Source organism: Papio anubis, chromosome X (assembly GCF_008728515.1).
Source record: "Papio anubis isolate 15944 chromosome X, Panubis1.0, whole genome shotgun sequence".
NCBI lineage: Eukaryota > Metazoa > Chordata > Mammalia > Primates > Cercopithecidae > Papio > Papio anubis.
The window spans coordinates 31,090,410-31,110,209 of NC_044996.1; the positions used below are offsets into that span (position 1 = coordinate 31,090,410).

Sequence of the window (19,800 nt, forward strand, 5' to 3'; positions counted from 1 at the left end):
TACAAATCAGGACTTTTTATTTTGCTCTCTGGGAGCCAGTTTTCCAGCATACCACTGGATTCAGAAAGAATATTGATTAAAATCTCAAGTGGATGGAAGGGCTGCATCTATTAACCACATTTCATTATTCTCTTCTTTTAATGAACATTTTTGAATGCCTACTCTGTGCCAATTCTGGGGCTAGACCATGGAGATGCAGAGGTCACAGTAACCTGGTCCCTAGCCTGGAGGATCTCACACTCGAGTGGGAAAGAAAGCCAAGTTAACAGACAATTATAACCCAGTGGGAGAAGTGCGAGAACAGAAATATGTACAAGGTACAACTGAGGAGAGAATGATTAACTCATAATTTGCTATAGATAGAAAGTACTTTGTCCCCAACTAAAGATCTAAAGAAATTTTTCCTGTAGCTTTTATAAGTGGGAACCTGACAAACAGGTAACTTAAATAGAATGCTATTTTGAAAATGAAGAGAGATGTGTTTTAGAGGTCTATTTCTCTTGATTTCAGAAGAGGCTTGCTCTTTTACAGTGCTTACACACTAGGGGAAAGATTTTCATTGGGAGCAACTATAAGCATTTGGTGTGATGGTATCTAGGGCTGACTCCATAAGAATTGGAGTGGTGACTGAAATAATTGGTGAAAAAAGCTAAGTTACAGAGGGTATGAACGATGAGATAGTAAATAGAATGGTATCTGCTAAAGACAACGTATCCCAGCTTTTCCAGTTATAAGCTGTGTAACTTTAGGCAAGTTACCTAACCTCTCAGCCTCAGTTTTCTATCTGTAAAATAAGGAGTATAATAGTTGAGAGGCAGTAGAGTAGGGTAGTCAAGAGTACAGGCTAGACTGCCTGGCTTAGAATTCCTACTTTGCTGTATGACTTTGGGCAATTAACTTAAATATTCTGAGTTTCGGTATGCTTATCTGTAAAATGGGTCTACCATTAGTACCTATTTCATAGAATTGCAGTGAGGAATAAATGAAGTAATGTATCTATAGAGTGCCCAATGCTTATCCTATATTAGTTATGCTCTCCCTTCCTTACTCCTTATTTCAATGCCTTTTCCCTTCATCCCTCTCTGTAGAAATCACATCAATCCCTCAAGGCCTCCTCCAAGAAGCCTTCCCTGATTTTTGTCTCCCCAGCCCAAGAGGTAGAGAAGAGGTTTCCTGCTGCTGTGGGATGGGGGCCATGGAAAGGCATCATTACTCAGGTGCAGAGGCATACTAGGGCCACTGGTTAGGATGACACTGGGCTGGAGATGGAGGGAAGGAGTTGAGGTTTGTACTTGAAGTTTGGGCATTTAAGTTGAGAGTGCAAAAAGGACAAGAGAAGCTGGGGGTAAACCGACAACAAAGTAACCCGCACTGCCACCTTCCTCTGTGCCATCCCCTCCCGCCCCTAGCACTGATCAAAACCGTGAACTCAAACTCTACAGTAGCCATGTTTGGCAAGGGTGTGTGTGTGTGTGTGTGTTGTAAAGGGGAGCTCCCACCCAGAGACAAAGGAGCACAGGTCATAACCTAACTGGGCACGTGAAGTCATCACAGTGTTTCCAATACAGGGGAGATTAGGGGTTGGGGTGGGCAGTGAGAGAGGTGAGAGCAATAATTTGGCAGTCAGTAACATGGATCTCTCCTCCGCATTGTAGAATATTGCCTAGGAGTCTTGGGCTGCCCTACTCTGACAGTAGCATCTGGATCTTGGCCTTATTCATGCTTCATTATAGGAGCAGGGAAGCATAACTATTCCAGGATTTCTTACTCGAATCCACAGAGGCCTTGGGGGTAGAGAGAGCACTAAGGAACATAATCTACATTCCCTTGAGGCCCAGTCTACACGGATGTCTTAGGACAGTATTTCTCAAAGTGTACACTACGTGGATCACCTGGGGAATCTAGAAAATGCAAGCACCTGAGCTCCTCTCCAGAGACTCTAATTCTCAAGTCTGGGTTAGGTCCAGGGAGCCTGCATTTTAACATCTCACCTTTGGTGATTCTGATGCACACTGAAATTTAAGAACCACCTTTCTATCTGATAATAGATGCACTTTGAAAATCTAAAAGCAGGACCCTCAATGATGGGATCCTCATCAAAGGGGATAAGAAGGGACACACTGAGTCTCTGAGGTGGTCCCTTGGGGATCACCCATGGTAAGTCGTGGGTAAGCAGGGAGCAGCTTGAGGACACTCACACAGACTCCTGGGAAAGGAGCCAAAAAAAGAATTTCTGAAACATTGTTGTTTTAAACAGGACTCTCCTGGAGGCAGACCCTGAGACAAAGATTTGAGGGCCAGTAGTTTAATTGGAGGTGATTCTACGAAGAACTGCTAGGGGAGCAAGGAAATGAGACAGGGAGAAGAAAGATGACAAAACAGTGTATTAATCAGCAAATTACCTCTGGGACCTCTGGAGGTGATGGACAATATACCCACCAAAAGGGCCAGGAAGTTGGGGTCTTTGACTTTCAACTCCCATTCACCATTAGCTTATAACTGCTTTGGGAAATATTAATTCCTCCCTAACTCTTCTGACTTGTCTCACTCTCAGAGTGAGAGAAAGTCTTCAAGAGGAGAACAGCATGTGCCTACAATAGGATGCTTTTGGCAGGTATAGGAAAGGTTAGTGCTGAGGGGATATGGGTAGGGCACCAATAGCATCTGCTATACTGCAATCACCTTATGTCACATATATAACACTTTAAAGTTTATATATTGCTTTGACATACAACACTGCAGTTGATAAAACAAAAAAGAAAAAACTGAGTTGGGCAATAAAGCATAGTTATGATAAGAATGGACTCTGGAGTCAGATCGACCAGTTATTCCTCTCCCAAGATGAGGTGACATTTCACAAGTCATTTTACCTCTCTGAATCTCAGTTTCCACATCTGTACAATAGAAGTAACTAGGTCATTTACTTTTAGGTTTATTGTGAGACCTAAATGAGTAAAAGCTTTTAAAATTCCTAACAGAACACCTGCAATATAAGGGGATTCAACCAATGCTGCTTCCATTCTCCCATCCCTATCTCTACTCATCTCTTGTACTCCACAGCATACAGCCCCAATGTGTGGCACTGGAGTAGTTCTCAGTAAATGTTTCACAGCCTGGGCAACATAAAGAGACCCTATCTCAAAAAAAAAAAAAAATTGCTGGGCATAGGAGGGAGGATCGCTTGAGACTAGCAGGTCGAGGCTACAGTGAGCTATGATTGCTCCACCACACTCCAGCCTGGACAATCAAATGAGATGCTCAATCTCTCTTTCTCTTTCTTTCTCTCTCTCTCTCTTTCTCTGTATATGTTATCTATATAAATATTCTGGAAGTCTTAAACAATAGTACATCCTGAAGAAAAGTCCAGATTGCCTATGAAACAGTAGAAGATGGTCTATTTAAAATAATAGAAAATCTGAAAAGTGTATTGCAGCAAGTGTACTGAAGAGACGGGGGCACTAAACAAGTTTACATGCAGGAAATAGAACCAGGGAAGGCTTTCCACTGTAGAGAAAAGAAGGATCTTTTAGACTAGGTTTTGAATGATGAGGGGAACTGTTGCTGGCAGGGAGAAGAAAAGAGAGAATCCCAGGTGGAAAGATGCCCTGGATAAAGGCCTGGTGGTGGGACGTAACAAGACAAACATTAGCTAAAATGTATTGAGCTTTTGTTATGTACAAGGCATGGTGTTAAACGATTTTTTCACACACTTCATCTCATTGAAGCCTCACCACAATCCTTTAAGGTAGGCGCTGTTATTGATTTTATCTTCCAGGTTAGTAAATTGAGGCACAGAGAAGTTGGGTAATTTGTCTCATGCCTCACAGGCTGAAAATGATAGAGCTTGAAGTCAAAATCAGATTTATCTGACTCAAGAACCCAGTAACTAAATGTTGGAAGCTATAATAATAATTATTGATGATAACAACTGTCACTACTATTATGGGATGGTCAGCTCCCACCAAGAATTCAGTTCAAAAAAGACTGAGTACCTACCATTATTATGTATTATTACCTAAGTGGGGAACAGTTGTGGCCTGAAACTTTGGAAATTCTCCTTTGTTGCTGGGCATCCAGGGAATCTCCCTTTGGTTTCCCCTAATTGTTTTGCAAAGCTTTGTGTTTGGTTCATATGATCATGACTCCACTTTTCGATTCCCTATCACATATGACATGAGTTGTTATTGTTTAATCACAAGCTGCACTTGTGATGAATGTTGGATAATCAGAACAAAAGCACAGGAAAAATAATTAGAGGGAACCAAAGGGAAGTGGCTCACAGCCTTTAACAAGAGACTGTGTGAAGGTTTCTAGGACTCAGTCCCTGAAGCTCTGACAATGTATTTTGATCCTTGTCTGAATGCAAATGAATGAGTCCATCAAATCATAGGCAGCTTGTCACAGTGCAGGTTATTTAGCTAGTTAATTAAAAGTCTGAGTGAGCTGGTGCCTCTCTGCACTGGGCTCTGAAGATAACCAAACCTGTGTTTTGACCAGGCAAGTTAATTTAAAATAAGTGACCTCAATTGGGTAATGGCTGCAAGTTCAAATTCAAGAATCACTATAATTAGTCCCAGATGGATCTTAATTGTTCTTTCAGGAAATAGAGTGGGGATGGGGGAAAGAGAAATGCCCAAGCCCGAAGTAAAGGTTATTAGCTATACCTTTCAAAAGCAGGGGGTGCTGATTGGGGCAGGCATAGTTAATGTTGTACAACAAGAGTTTCATTGGTGTCTTTCCAAATGCATCCCTTTAGATGTGGTACATAAAATAGGTCTAGGTCTTTAGGAAATAAGGATTAAAATTTAGTGCTTTTAACCATGTGGTCTTAGGCAAGTTATTTAACCTTCTTATGTCTGTTTCTCACCTATGTAATGGAAAAAAAAAAACACTTTTAGTCCTATCTACTTCAGAGGATGAAGAAGCTACTTCAGGAAAAATCTTTGAAAAATATGGAAAGCTCTACAAGGCAGTGTTTACTCTTGCTTTAGTTCAGGAAAGTTTCCTAATAAAACATTTTTGTTTTTAGAGTATAAGCCTACTTTAGGTGTGGCTCTTAATTTTTATTTAGACTCTATGATAAACCAGGTACCTTCTGAGCTACACCTCTCGGAAGGTGAAAGGATTATAGTGGGCAATATGTTTAGCACAATACCTGTATGGTGGTACATGATATTCTAATTTCTTAGATGCACCCACAGAACTGAACACAATTTTGGCTTTGTAAGCTTTTGGAGGAAATCAGAGAACACACAAATTTAGCATTGTTTGTTATGAAATTCGATCATTTTCCATTTGTATTAATATAGATCTTTTACTTGAAATTATGTGCTGGCACAACACTGTGGTAGTGCGAGGTTAGTGTAAGTCATGGTGAGAGAAGGATGGGTTTAGCCTCACGTATTTTTTTAATGAATGCTTGGGTTTCCTTTCAGTGTTCTGATACATTCTAATTGTCCATATCTTTCCAAGCCCTGGAAGCCAAAAGTAATAAGAATTTGTACAACGGTAAAAATGAAATAAGTTACAAAAAATCATAACACAATGTGGAGCCTTGGAAGACCAAGAATTTGGCCATCCGGGGATACACAAAATGACTACATTTGAAACTGCTCTTTTGTTTCCCCTTAATTCCACCTTTTAAAAGAAATTGTATTCTGATGCCCATCTGAGTTCCCTGTAATGGAATATAAGTATTGAAAACAGAGATTTACAACCTGTGCCTGCTGACAGTAATAACAACTGTTTATCCATCAACCCTAACTAAAACTCATTAAAGGAGCTTGCTTTTAAATCAGAGTCTGCATTCTATCTTGTTAGATGAGCCAAGCAAATAATGGAGTTGTATTTCCCAGAATTGCATTGCTATCTAAGGGCTGTGCCCTTTGCTGAAAAGAGCTTGAGGTCATAATGAACAAATAAACAAACAAAAAGCTCTGGCTCCCTGTTATTTTTCATCGCTGGGAAACACCCATCTGTGGCGGGGAGCAGCACACAACTTTGCTAGGATTTTGCAAAGGTTTAAGTCGTCATAGGGTGAATAGTCATTTCTACAAATCTCCCTAGAGAGCTCCTGCTGTGTGTGTACTGTGAGTAAAAGCCACGAAATGGAATGCATACAGGACTGAGAGTTAGTCTCCAAATGATAAACATCAGGACTTTTTTTCCTAAAACAAGTCAAGAAGCATATTTATTTAATTCAGCAAATGTTTATTTAGTACTTATTAGGCTCCAAGCTGTTTTAGATGCAAGGGATATAACAATTAACAAAACACAAAACACCCTGCCCTCATGAAGCCTTATATTCTGCTTCAGTTGTCTAGTGCACGTCCCCCTGTGAATTCCTATATAATCTCTACTTCTCATCTTTCCCTCAGTCTACTAATTATTTAGGGCACGTGTCTTACCATCCCAATTAAACGATATGTCTTTGAGGGCAGGGCTCCAGTTTCATGTTGCCTGTATGCAGATATACAATGAATATTCATGGATAATGAGAAAGGAAAGGACTCCAAAAACTGGGAAGAAGGATGGGAAATAATAGTAACTTTAAATTTTATCTTTCTGGTATAGTATGCTTTCATGTGAACAGACTATCTCAATCTAAACGCTAATTACAGGCAGTTGGGTGGGACGTGAAATGGGGGCAAGACGGCAGGTGGCCTATTCAAGGGAACCCATAAATAGATGCTTATTTGGTCCATGTAATGGCATAATCTTGGGTGGTGTGGCACCAAGAGTATGAGCACTGGAGACAAATCTGTGTTTAAATCCTTGCTCTTTCACTCACTAGTTGTGTGGCCATTGTTTATGTCAGTCTCTCTCAGCACCCCAGTTTCTTCACTGTAAAATGAAGGGAGGTAGTTTAATGCTTAAGCAGAATCATCTCATTTCAGATACCATGTTACTGTACTGGCTGATGGAAAATGTCTGTTTTTTGAGGATTCAAAGGTCATGATGAAAGGTCAAATTGTGTTCTGGCCAGTATAACCCATGTTCTTATTAGTATCAGTTTACTGTTCTGTCTTATGACATCTGAGTCAGTTTCAATTTTTGAATCAGCACTGCTTACCAGCATTCATGCTGACATATAAGTGGGGATTGTCATACTTATGCAATTATAAATTTCCATCCCTTTCCAAACCAGATGATCTTCAATGGGTCCTTGAAAACTTAGTTCAACCAATCCTGAGGAGAAAACCCTCCCTGATCTGAGTCAGGCTGAGTTAGGATGTTTCTTCTGCATTTCCATTAAGATCTGTGTTCCTTTCTGCCACTGCACTTATCACACTAGACTATGATCATTTGTTTACTTGGCTGCTTCCCTATAAACTATGAGTTTCTTGAGGGCTGGAACTATGTCTTACTGGTTTTTCACTTTTTCTTTACTAGTTCTTATACAGGACTACAGAGATAGGCAGTGTGATTAGTCATGATGTCTTGCTTTTTATGGAGAGCTTGAAACCATTTCCTTATATTTCAGTGGATATACTGGAAAGGATTGTGCATAATAGCCTTCTGTTTTCTTTTTCTTGCATTTGAGAAGATAAAACCACTCACTTGTTCCTTCTACTCTAAATATTATTCCTATTTATGTAGATTCTATGAAGAAGACACTTGAGTAGTGGGTCCTTTTTAGTTTCCACAAAGAACCTAGTCTGAGATGGTTCTCTTTATGCAAAAATGTCTCTGTTAGATATGTTGGATTCTGTTTTAATTATGTTACAAACAGAACCATTCCCATGAAACATCTTAGTCTTCCTCTGGAGTACAGTAAAGGGAAATTCATATCTGACAACTTTTAAGCTAAGCTCTGAACAAAGCAAAAATATGGAACACATAAAAACAGTTTGTAGACTGAACAGCTTTCTCTGTATTTGGAGGAAACCATACCATTTACTATTGGCTCGTAAATCCTCCAGTACCTAGACCATTATTGACATTGCTCTTTTTCATTAAAAAATATAGTTTGATGGGACCGGGTGTGGTGGCTCACGCCTGTAATCCCAGCACTTTGGAAGGCCGAGGTGGGCAGATCACGAGGTCAGGAGTTCGAGACCAGCCTGACCAATATGGTGAAACCCCATCTCTACTAGAAATACAAAAAATTAGCCGGGCTTGGTGGCGCATGCCTGTAATCCTAGCTACTCAGGAGGCTGAGGCAGGAGAATCACTTGAACCCGGCCGGCGGAGGTTGCAGTGAGCCGAGATTGCACCAGTGCACTCCAGCCTGGGCTACAGAGCGAGACTCTGTCTCAGTAAATAAATAAATAAATAAATAAATAAATAAATAAATAAAATATAGTTTGATGGCATGAAATTGTCATTCATGCCTTCCTGACATGGGTAACAAAGAGTATGACCTGAAGGTCACTGAGTGCTAAGGACCATTGAAGAAAGTGGCTAGGATTTCATGTTTATTGTCTTTGTGGGGTTTAAGATTACTGGCTGTAGTTTAGCAAGCAGTGTTGTGGTGGAGGCTGCAGTTGACAGAGTCATTGGGGAAGCATACCTGTGGGAAGTTTCCTCAAGTGAAAATTGTCCTCCTAGTTAGTTCCAGTAATTTACACTCAAGGCTTTATTTTCAACAGGTTGGGTGTGAGATGTAGCCACACCCAATTCTCACTCTCTGGGAAGGAAACACTGACAACATTCCTCTTCCCCGATGAAAGAAAATGCAGGGCTGGGCCTGCTGCCACCTTTTATTGATGGGGTTAATGCAGAAGAGCTAATGGCTCTGTTGGGAGATGCACTTTTCTGCCACTGCTTGCAACTCTCTGAGTGGCTTGGTGGCGGTTGCCATGGACACCAAATGGTGAAGGGGCTTCGGTCAGAGTTTGAAGGATTATGTTGTGCTTGAGTAGGTAAGACTGAAATTAAGTTAATGTGTGTAAAAATAAGGTGTTTTTTTCCCCTTTGCACCTTTGAGAAAACGGCAACGAAGTATTCTGTCAAACAACAATTGATTTTATATTGGTCAAAGGAAGCAGGAGGAACAATTTGTTGAGTAGGAAGTTTTCAAGTTAAGCACAAGCAGTAGTTTGAAATAGGTCAAGAGGAGTGAAAAGGACCCTCAGAGCTGTTCAAAAGATAGTGATGGCAAGGTACTTAAAAGTGCCCATTAAGAAGCTTTCTACAGTACCCTCTTTGGCTACCTAGTCCATTGTTTCAGTGTCTCTAGATCCTTATCTCTTAATCCAAGACAGAGTATTACTGAGGTCACACTCTATTTTGTCTTTCTCTTATTTACCTCAGCAAATGTGTATGTCTTTTAGATAGCATAATCTCCAGGTTCTGATTTGCAAATCCGTTTACCTAGTTATCCTTTTTCTGTGTCCCCATTCTTAAGCTCAGCAGGCACATTCTGGGCCAATGCTGAACTCTGAAAGGGATCCCATTCTTCCGTTTCTCTGTTCCCACTAATTATCCAGTTATACCTAGAGCTAGGATTTCTGCTATTGAGATAATTAAAGGCATGAAAACAATTTCAGTTACACCACTTGTGTTTGAGTATACTATTCTTTTTTTATGAACAATTAATACCACTATGGAAGGCAAGAACTTTTTGGCCTACAACATCATAATCAAAGCACTTGCCACTCTCTTGGTGGTATTCACAAATCTAAACCTTTATGGTGATCATAGTGAAGTAACATTATATTGTCAAAGACAAACAGGAAGGCTTCTAATGTCCTGGGAGCATGTCCTAGCCACTTTCACAGGCGGCATGAAGGTTCTTCACTGAACTCTTCTCGGACTCCACCAGATCACTTTCCCTCTCTTGAGACTTACCTCAGATGATAGAAAGAGCTTTTAAATGCCTTTTGAGTCTCAGGCTCAGTGACCACACATTCCTTCCTTTATTCATTTTCTCCCCCTTAAGAAATGAGGTGCAGTGATTCTAATTATAATACCTTTTATTTGTAGACTTGCACTCTCTGAGGATCTTAGAATACCTTAGAGAAATTGCCTGATTCATACTAATGTCATCCCAGTAAGGCAGAGAAGGATTTTTATAGTTTATGGCTGAAGTTCATGAGATGATGAAAGGTGAGGTGGCTGTGCAAGGTCACACAATGATCTTGAAATAGATAGAACTCAGCCAGATTGCTAGTCATTGGCTTAATACTGTATTCCTTTAGGAGATATTTGATCAGTTGCTATTCTTTTTTAGAGTAGGGTGGCGGTGGTTTATATTTGGGAGGCTACATATAATATTTCATATATATATATATGTGTGTGTGTGTGTGTGTATATATATATATATAGTGGTATCTGGCTATGAATCTCTTCCACTGTAGCTCCATCTCTGGTAATGTACCAATCTCCTCAAGCCCCCGCCCAGGCCCATTGAATGGTGCCCCTCACTTGTCAATTTGTCATAACTTTTGAGCAGAGATAATTTGACCTTGCCAAATCTGGACTGAAGTAAATCTGTCCCTGAAAGGATGAGCTTAATTTGACTGGAAGGGCCAGGCGGTGGCTTGGTAACAATGCCTTCAAACTAGTCCATGGCTGATTCCCATATTTGGTCTCATCAAAGTCCAGAACTTTGCATGGATCAATTAATGTCCTTTGCCCTTCCGTGTTAGTGCAGTAAAGAACTTGAGTCTGCACATTTTATTTTATTTTTTGTTATTGCTATATTTGTATTTGCTTGATGCCTCTCGGTAGAGGAGCTCAAGAGTGTAAATTATTTTAAACATAAGGGTCCTGTGGCAATGTGAGCTTGAACAATAACTAGCTTTTGTGTTGCTTTTGTAAACTACGGTTCTTGCAGCCCTCACAAAACTGTTTGTTAGAACATCTGTTAGAATCTAGAACAAGACTCCTGTAATCATACAGCTGTGTGATGAACACTCTAATTGCTACATTTTTGTTGCTCTTAATCTGGGAAAATTTCCTAATAAAACTGGATGATGATTTAAAAAATTTCATTAATGTTTACAAGCTAGTATTTCTAACTCATAGGACTTAATCTCTCAGTGCCTGCAAAGGCTTAACTGGGTGTTCACAGTGCAAGTCATACAAAGTAAGAGGTATCAGGGTTCTTTCTTCCTCTGCCAACTAAAAACACACTCACTGCCTATGGAGGGATGAAACAGCTATATATGGCTAGGGTTTCCTTTCCTTTTTTTAAAAAAGTATGAATTGGAGATCTCACTTGACTTAAGTGATGGGATTAACTCAAAATAAAGAGGATATTTGCATCAGTTTTATTGTTCTATTTGAATTGGTCCATATTTTTATAATTTTGGAGTAAGATACCAGCCTTAATGCTAAAATGCTGGTGTTAAAGGGAGAGGAAAGGTCTTGATTTAATACATCTGTATTGCAATCTACTATATTTTGGATCTGAGCAGGAGGATAACAGTGAATGTGGATATAATGAGGAACTTATGATAGTCTTATGATAAACAAACAAATCTCAGTTAATCAGAATCCAATTACCAGAGGCCCTTAGTTAATAGGGATTTTCCCTAGGTATTTCTTAGAAGGGTTGAGGCCATATTTATTTATATATACATATGTGGCACAGCTTTGATTAACCAGAAACTCTTTTTAATGCAGACATTTATTGTTCTGTGTTCTAAGGATAGAGGTAAATGATAAACTTCCAGGCTGTGCCCTGGCCTTAAGATACATTATCTCAATCTTCCCATCATCTCTGTCTCCAAGTCTCAGCAAAGCTCACTGATGTTGAGGTGTGTAAGAGTGTCAGTCAGCTGAGAAATCAATGATGGTCACCATCCCGGAAACCTGAGAAAGCAGGAAAGTTGATTCACACATTTTTAGATATTTATCATATTCTGACTTCTAGAATTATTGCATTGACAGATCGCCCTACTAGATTGCAAGCTTCTTCAGCAGGGAAGACATGTCCTTTTCTCCTCACCCTAGCATTGAGTGTGGCAAAATGGGTTGGGAATCAATCAATATTTTTTGAACTAGATTTCCTACCTTGTTTTTCACAGCTGTGGGAACCATAGCCTGATGGAACTGGAAAAGACCATCATATTCCACACATTCATTTTACAGTTCAGGAAATTAAGATGTAGAGAGATTGATTTTTTGAACTCATACAGCTTGGGGCTAGAATCCAGCTCTCCTGCTTCAAGGCTTCTGTACTCTGCTTTACAAAACCCCAACGTGTCTTCAGTCATCCCAAGGACTCTCAAAAAGTTCCCTAATGAAAATTAATTTGAATTTGTGTTTATTTTAAAAATAAAACCCCCAAACCTCACAAGAAATAATCAAACATTTATCAGATTTTTGTTTAATGGGAGGAGGGAACTGTTGATTAAGTAGAACATTTCCTTTTTGACACTAAAGCTTCTATCATCTGAAATAAACAAGAGTCTTGCTGTTTCAAAGTAATGATATTGAATGAGTTTTTTTCTTTGTTTTCCCAGAGGGGATTTACTTCTAAATAGTCACAAAGCCAGTCTAGCCAGTCTAGTGTGAAGTATGACCAGAGAATTGGGCCATCTTTTTTAATAAGCCGAAGATAAAATTCCTAAATATAGAATACTGATGTCTGCTACTAACTCCTAGGATAAATATTTTTGCATTTATAGAACAAGTTTATTTAAGGCTGTCAGTGAGTGTCAAAGTCACCTAACATATGTTGTTGAAGGCTTTTACCGCAAGTAGAGTCTCACTTGCTTAGGGCCTGGAGATATTAGGTTAGACTTAAGATAAACCATGCTTCCAATAAACATCTTTAAGAAATCCAACCATAGGTTTTACTTTTGGGACACCATTCTGTAGTTTTGGGTGCATTATTGCTTAAATATATTAATTCAGGTAGCCCAATAAGTGTTAAGTAATAGCATCAAATTGCCATGTCATTAGATTAAGAAATAGTGACCACGATTTGGACACCATGATTGGTTAGGTAACAAAAAGTGTCCTTGAAAAGGAAGAATAAGGCAGCCAACTTACAGAGAGACACCTGGAATGGCTGGAGGCAGGGGAAAGAAGGGAACAACCTACTAAAATACAGTAAGACATGAAGGAAGGCCAGTGGGTTGTTCGGCCATGTATTGATCTACTCTGGAAGCTTGCCATTAGGAAATTGGGAAGCAGGGAAAGCAAAGAGGAATGGGATATCCTCTTTTACATATAGTCCTTAATATGCACTTGGGAGAAGAAGATGGAGAGATATTACAGGTACTAAGAATACTTTCACCTTACATTTCATGAATGGTTCAATCACATGCAAAACTAAGTTCTAGGCTTTTCTAATTTCTTTCAGTCTACCAGCATTTACATACCTAGTTTTTGTTATATTATTTTTCATTTGTCAAGATACTGCTCTCTGACTTGAATCACATTGCTAAGGGCTATTACAAATAGAAAGAACTTTTGTTTCTCCTAATGGTGCCTAGTATAGTATTCTGAATATAAACCCTTGTGTGATGCTTAACCTCAGAACAGTTGGCTGGCTCTTGTCTGGGGCAGTTTTCATGTAAATTACAATGCCCAACCTGGAGGTCTGATCCCATTTGCCTTCCTTCTTCTTTATGAATTACCTCCTGAATATTCAGTGATTTCTTAGGTAGCTAAGCAATTACTCATCTACTCCAAGAGATCACTTTCTGTATACTCTTTGTTTCTCTCATGGGGGCATGATCTCAGATTGACCTCTGAAATCCAGGTAATAACATCTGTCATATCCTTTACTTGTGTTTGTCTTTTGAAGACGCTGAAAGACTTCTCAGCCAGCCCACCGCTAGACACAGGCTGGTAAAGAAATGACATCCTGATTTGCTTTAGGGTGGCTCCAGTATAGCCGTACTGTCTGTCATCTACCCAACCCATCATATAATTTGAATGTCATGGAGGACACAGACCTAAGTGAAGTATAGAGTCACTACTATGTAGTGGTGGAAGACTGTTTGACTCTCTGCTTATAACCATGTCTCTGAAAACAGGTCTCTAGAAGAACTTTAGAATCCTAAGTATAGAAAATGTTTTAGATAAACTCTAGCATTGAAGACTGATCAGACTTAGTGCTTCAGGGTAAGTTGTGGCAGTAGGTGTGGAGAAGAGGAAGAAAAATTTGAGTAATTTACTTCTGTATCCCTGTCCCTCCAAATTTATAATTTATATTAACCATGGCTCCTGACCATCTTCTTTTTCAGACTTTGGATAGGATGAAAGGGAATACTATGGAATAAGGTAAAAGATATGAGGGTATCAAGAAGTCTTATAACTTTTGGTTGAATCTATTCTGATTGGAAAATTCTGTCAGATGCAAATCCAATCAGAGCAGTGATTAAGAGTACCTGGTGTCAACCTCCCTGGGTTCCAGTTCCATCTCTACCAATTATTAGTTGCATGAACTCTAAGTCTCAATTTCCTCATCTGTAAAATGGAAATAATATCTCCATCTACCTACAGAGATAATATGAGGATTAACTCATGAGATATATAAGCATACATATATAGACACATACATTGCTTAAAATAATATCTGAAACATAGTAAGCACTCAGTACATATATATTTGTTATTAAAAATGCCCAGTTAGCATATGTGGTTCAAGGTTTTAATGCCTTTAATTATTTTCAGTGATGCTGAAAAATCTAGTTAATCCTCAAATAGTTCTTGAGCTTATCAATCAACATGTGTTACCCAGTGTTATATCACAGGAAAAACAAACAAACAAACCAGAGAGGTCTTCTAACATGCTAAACTTATATTTAGTGAGACCTGAGTATAGCCCAATTCTCAGACTTTGCTCTCATGATATGACCTTAGATTTAACTGATACCTTGGGGAAGCCACAAGGACACTGTTCTTTAGCAATAGTTCTCAAATAATTCATTTTCATGAACACAGAAACTCACCACTCATGAGCAAATAGCTATGGTCATCAGTTACTGAGTACCTACCGAGTGCCAAGCACTGTACCAAGTGCTTTCCACATATAATCTTATTTGATCCTCACAACAACCATGAAAGGAAGATAGTGGAACAGTCTTTTAAACTGAGAAATATGAGCCCCAAAGAAATTGTCACTGCCCCCGTTGTCACACAACAAGGAAATCAGGGAGCTAAAATTAGAAATCATGTCTATTTTATTCCCAAGCTTGTGTTTATTCAACTATATGGCAAACAAAATATTCCAAGAAGAAAGAATTGCTAACCCAAACTGTCTTTTGGATTGGTAAGTCAGCTCAATGTTCTGCAAGGAACATTGAAAGTAAGGGCTGGAATAAAAAGGGGCCAACAAAGTGGAGAGGAACTGGGCAGCACAACTATCTGCTGAGTAAGGGTGAGGCAGGGAGCAAGCATGTAGCTATAACATTTTTGCTTCACTTGTCCTAGGTCCAGCTGTAGGCAACAGTGCTCAATTGACCACAATTTCTAGACATATTTTGAAATGTGAGCACTCTCCCCTTTGAGTTACAGTCTCATACTTTTGAAGGGCCCCTAATGTTAATCTTGCTTATACTGTTTTATTTAGGAAACTGACTTACTTTCATTTCTTAAAACTACCATCTTCAAAGTGACAGCCAGGATTTCTGAAATGAAATATACCTGAAGGATTGACCTGCTTCAGCAATCTGTCCTTAAGAAATGCTACCTTCACATCATCCATGATGAAGTGATTTTAGCCTGGAATATCTCAAGGTGAAATTATACCTTATATAATATTTGGGGTAGAACATTGAAACATATTGGTTTGGGCCCCACTAAATTAGCATATGCTATAATTTAGGCAGAGGATATGCTGAGACTTATCTGTAAATTTTCTATGGAATAAAGAGAAATACAGTTAAAACTGAAGGGGAAATGTGTAAATCTTTTTAAGGGGACAGGCTTTTAGCTATATAATGAATAGACAAATTAGAAAATATTTTTATCTATTTATTAAGCAAGTCTTCTATAAGGATATTTACTTGTCAACACACAGGATTAATTTGGAATATTTGTATATTATTGAAAACAATGTTAAGACATATCTAGATCTGACTTTTCACTAATTCAGTATGGCTTCACCTTCATATAGCCTGAACTGGTGAGATTTTACTGTCTTCATTTCCTCTCTGTTTTATAATGAGTCGTTTCTAATACTGACTCTCTCTCTAGTCTAGTTAAGCTCATTTGCTCTGGTACTGTCCTTAGGCATGCAGAACAGTTGCTCAGTGCCCTTTTTATGATAACTCTTTATACTTGAGAAGGTGATTAAACTGCCTCTTGGCTCTCTTTCACCAGGCTAAACAACCCCAACTCACTTAGCTTTTCCTCACAGGACCCATTTTCTAACACTTTAATCTTATTTTTGCTGCTTTTCTTTGGATCTTCTCTAATTGCTTTGCAACTGTTTTAAGATTTAACCTGATAAGCCGGCCAAATTCAAGTTTTGGCATTGGCTAAATATTTAAAGAGCAACTTACAAATTAAAAGAGGTGGTGCAGTGTAGGGGCAAGAGAACTGTATGAGGAATCAGAAGACTTGAGTTTTATCCTTGCTCTGCCACTTACTAGGATTGAGCAGAGGGTTACATTTAAACAAGTCATATAAATGTCTACAAGTTTCAATTTATCATCTATAAATTTGGGATAAAACCTATCTGCTCTGCCTGCCTCTTACAGTGAGTGTCAAATCAGATTATCTATGGGAAAACACTTTGTTTTGGCATCAAAGCTCTATAGAAACACTATGTGTCAGGCACCTTTCTAAATGGTTTGCATATATTAACTCATCATAGTACAGTTATCACTCTCATTTTTCTATGAAAAAATGGAGGCACAGAGAATTAAATAACTGGCCTTGGGTCACAAAGATAGTAAGTGATAGAATCCATGCAGACTGGCTCCAGAGTCCATGCTCTGAAACACTATTATGCTGCTTCTCTGAATAGACATTAAAGGTGCAACAAAGCTATAAGGTATATATTACTGTGGTGGAGGATCTCTTCAGTAACAAATGGATAACTCCCAGAGAGGCAATCTTTTCAAAAATTAATGTTTAGATTGGTCATTGAATTGAGTAAGGCAGCGGTCCACCAGTGAGGAGAGCTTCATAAGCACAGCACAGTAATAGGAATGCTATATTGGGTCAGGCCAGTGGTTCATTCACCCTTGTACACCTAAACCTTCTTATGGAAAGTGCTCTTAATTCTTAAATTCAGGATATACGGTCTCTAAATATTCTCTATGTGCCCTACCAACCCTTCATGGTTTCATCTCTCTCCAGTGCTGTCCTTTTCTATGTTAATTCTTATATCTATAAATTTAGAATGCTTCTCTTGTAGATTAACTGTTAAATAGAGATGTGAAAGGCTGATTGATATCTAACTGAATTTTTCCCTTAATGTAATCTCAAGGGTTGAAACAGTTTTAAAAAAAGAGCTTTGGGGAAAAAATATTGAAAGAATTTTGATTTACCTTATGTGTTTGAATATTCACAGGGAAAACCAGAACTTATATCATGACATGAGGAGGTTATGCTATATAACACTATGTTGAAGACCTGCTTATATTTTAAAATTGCACCACATCGAAGCACTTTTATTAACACTCATTGGATATAGAGTACAATATAAACTTAATTTATGCCAAAATCTGATCTGTAGGGAACAGTGTTACAGTGGTGTAACAGGTTCTTCTACCTCAGATAGTGGTATGAAATATCATTTTGTGGGAGACTGTAGAAATTTCCTTCCACAAAAATGATCTCAAACAAAGCTGAATACACTCTTGGAGGATGGGAGCATCTCTAGGGAGAACTTAATACTGATTGAGTTATAAATGCTATCATTCCAATCAGGAGTTGTATAGTGAACTATGATAAATTTATCAAAAGACTGGTTAGGAACCAATGAGAAAGGTGATTGATAGCTCTGTATTTTAGTATTCGATGTCTTTAAAAAATGTTTTCTATAAAGAAATATCATGTTGAAGTTGTTGCTTAATTTAAATAATTTGTTTAATGAAAATTTATCTTCATTAAATAAATTATGGCAAATTCACTATATCATTGAAACAAGCTTAAGCAGAAAGTCACACCTTTGAGATAGTGTGTACCTTAATAATAATCACATCATGTAACAGTAGGTACTTTTGTGCCTCTGGATGGAAATACAACAAAATTGCAGTGGAACTTCTGAAATGTACTTGTTCAGTATCCATCTATCCATTCGTTCATCCAACATCACGTGCCAGTTACTCTGTTGGACACTGGAGATATAATAGTGAACAAGATAAATCTCATTCTTCCCTCATAGAATTTATGACCTAGTAAGAACATCTTAAATGGCAGAGAAAACAATCATGAGTTGATGGTTTTACGACAATTTTTTGAAAGAGGGAAAAAAAGTAAGTGACAGTAACTCTCTATCCTTACTTAGATGTTGCTAAAACTTTCTTTGAACAATGTTTCCTGAAAAATTGTATAGAAAGTGTTTTAAAGGATACTATGAATATGCATATAGAAGAAAGGAAGGTGGAGAAGTATGACATGAAAAGAGAATAGAGTTTTTGAATGATGCTAGTTTAGTTTTCCTGAAAGTATCTAGTAATAATGATTTTTTTCTGTAGCATTTTATACTTTTTAAAGCTATTATACCAATGATGTGATATACAGAAAATTTTATTTTCTCCATTATGTAGATGAGAAAACTGAGGCATAGATATTTAAGTGCCCAAGGTCCCACAATTATATAGAATTCAGAGCTCTACCCACTGCTTTTCTATTACATAATGCTGAAAAATCCCAGACTGCAGTAAAAAGTTCTATAAAATCCAAAAGACTTTAACAGAATATAAGATATCTAAGAAGCCAAAGTCACTAGTACAAAAGAAGAAAAACAAAGTATGACAAGGAGGATGTTCTTCTGCTTTGGGCTATTAAGTAGGTCACCCACTAAAAGGCTATTTTGGTATAAAATTTTAGAGGGCATGTAGTACATACACCAACATCACTGACCTGATTCTTCACTTTCAAGATCTAAGAAAATCAAAGGAAGGTCTTTTTTTTTTTTTTTTTTTTTTTGTGGGGGTGGGGGTTGTAGTGGGGGTGGGGAAGGGGCAGGTAGATCATTTGTGTAGCTCAGGAGAATGTTAGTTGAGAAACTTGATTTAACCAGGCTAGTGCTCTATATTTTCTGTGAAGTATGATTCGCTAGAGGGTAATGCTGATCTTAACAAGGGGACACTTTGTATTTCTACGATATAGAGTCAGCAGTTTCCCTCCTTCCCTTTCTCCGTTTGTCCTTTTCTCCCTTCCTTCCTTCTCTTCCCTTCTCTTTCCTTTTGTCACCTATTTTTTTTTTTTGCATTTCTTTTCTTATGGGGGCATATCTGACAAATTATTAATATTTAATTTGCTATAAAACAGCTCTCCCAGGCAATAGCTGCTCACTATAATTTCAATCTCTGAAGCTGTTTTGGCCTCTAGGTACACTGGGATTGAATTAGAATGGAAATGTTTCCCTTACAGTTTTGTTTATGGCAGTGTGGGCACTTTGTTATTAACTGGCAAATTGAAACTTCTAAGGAAAGTAATAAACTTTCTTCACATTTCAGCTTGACTCTACCCCGAGCACATCTGGTTTAGGGTGAAACATTTCTTCTAATATTTTTTAGTCTTAAATTTAAATATCCAAGCTTAATAATGAATATATTTTGGCCCATTGAATTCTATTTTTAAAAGCATAAACATTTTTCTCATATGCCACTTCTTATTTAAAAATGGTCTTGCTCTGTTGCCCAGGCTGGAGTGCAGTGGTGCAATCATAGCTCACTGCAACCTCTGCCTCCCGGGTTCAAGCAATTCTCATGCCTC

The 19,800-nt window shown here is 38.3% G+C and overlaps 1 protein-coding gene across 4 annotated transcripts in view; it reads right to left on the reverse strand.

Annotated features, from left to right (window-relative positions):
• Positions 1-19,800, reverse strand: part of GRIA3 (glutamate ionotropic receptor AMPA type subunit 3) — a 312,783-nt gene that overhangs the window by 148,898 nt on the left and 144,085 nt on the right. The window lies entirely within an intron of this gene.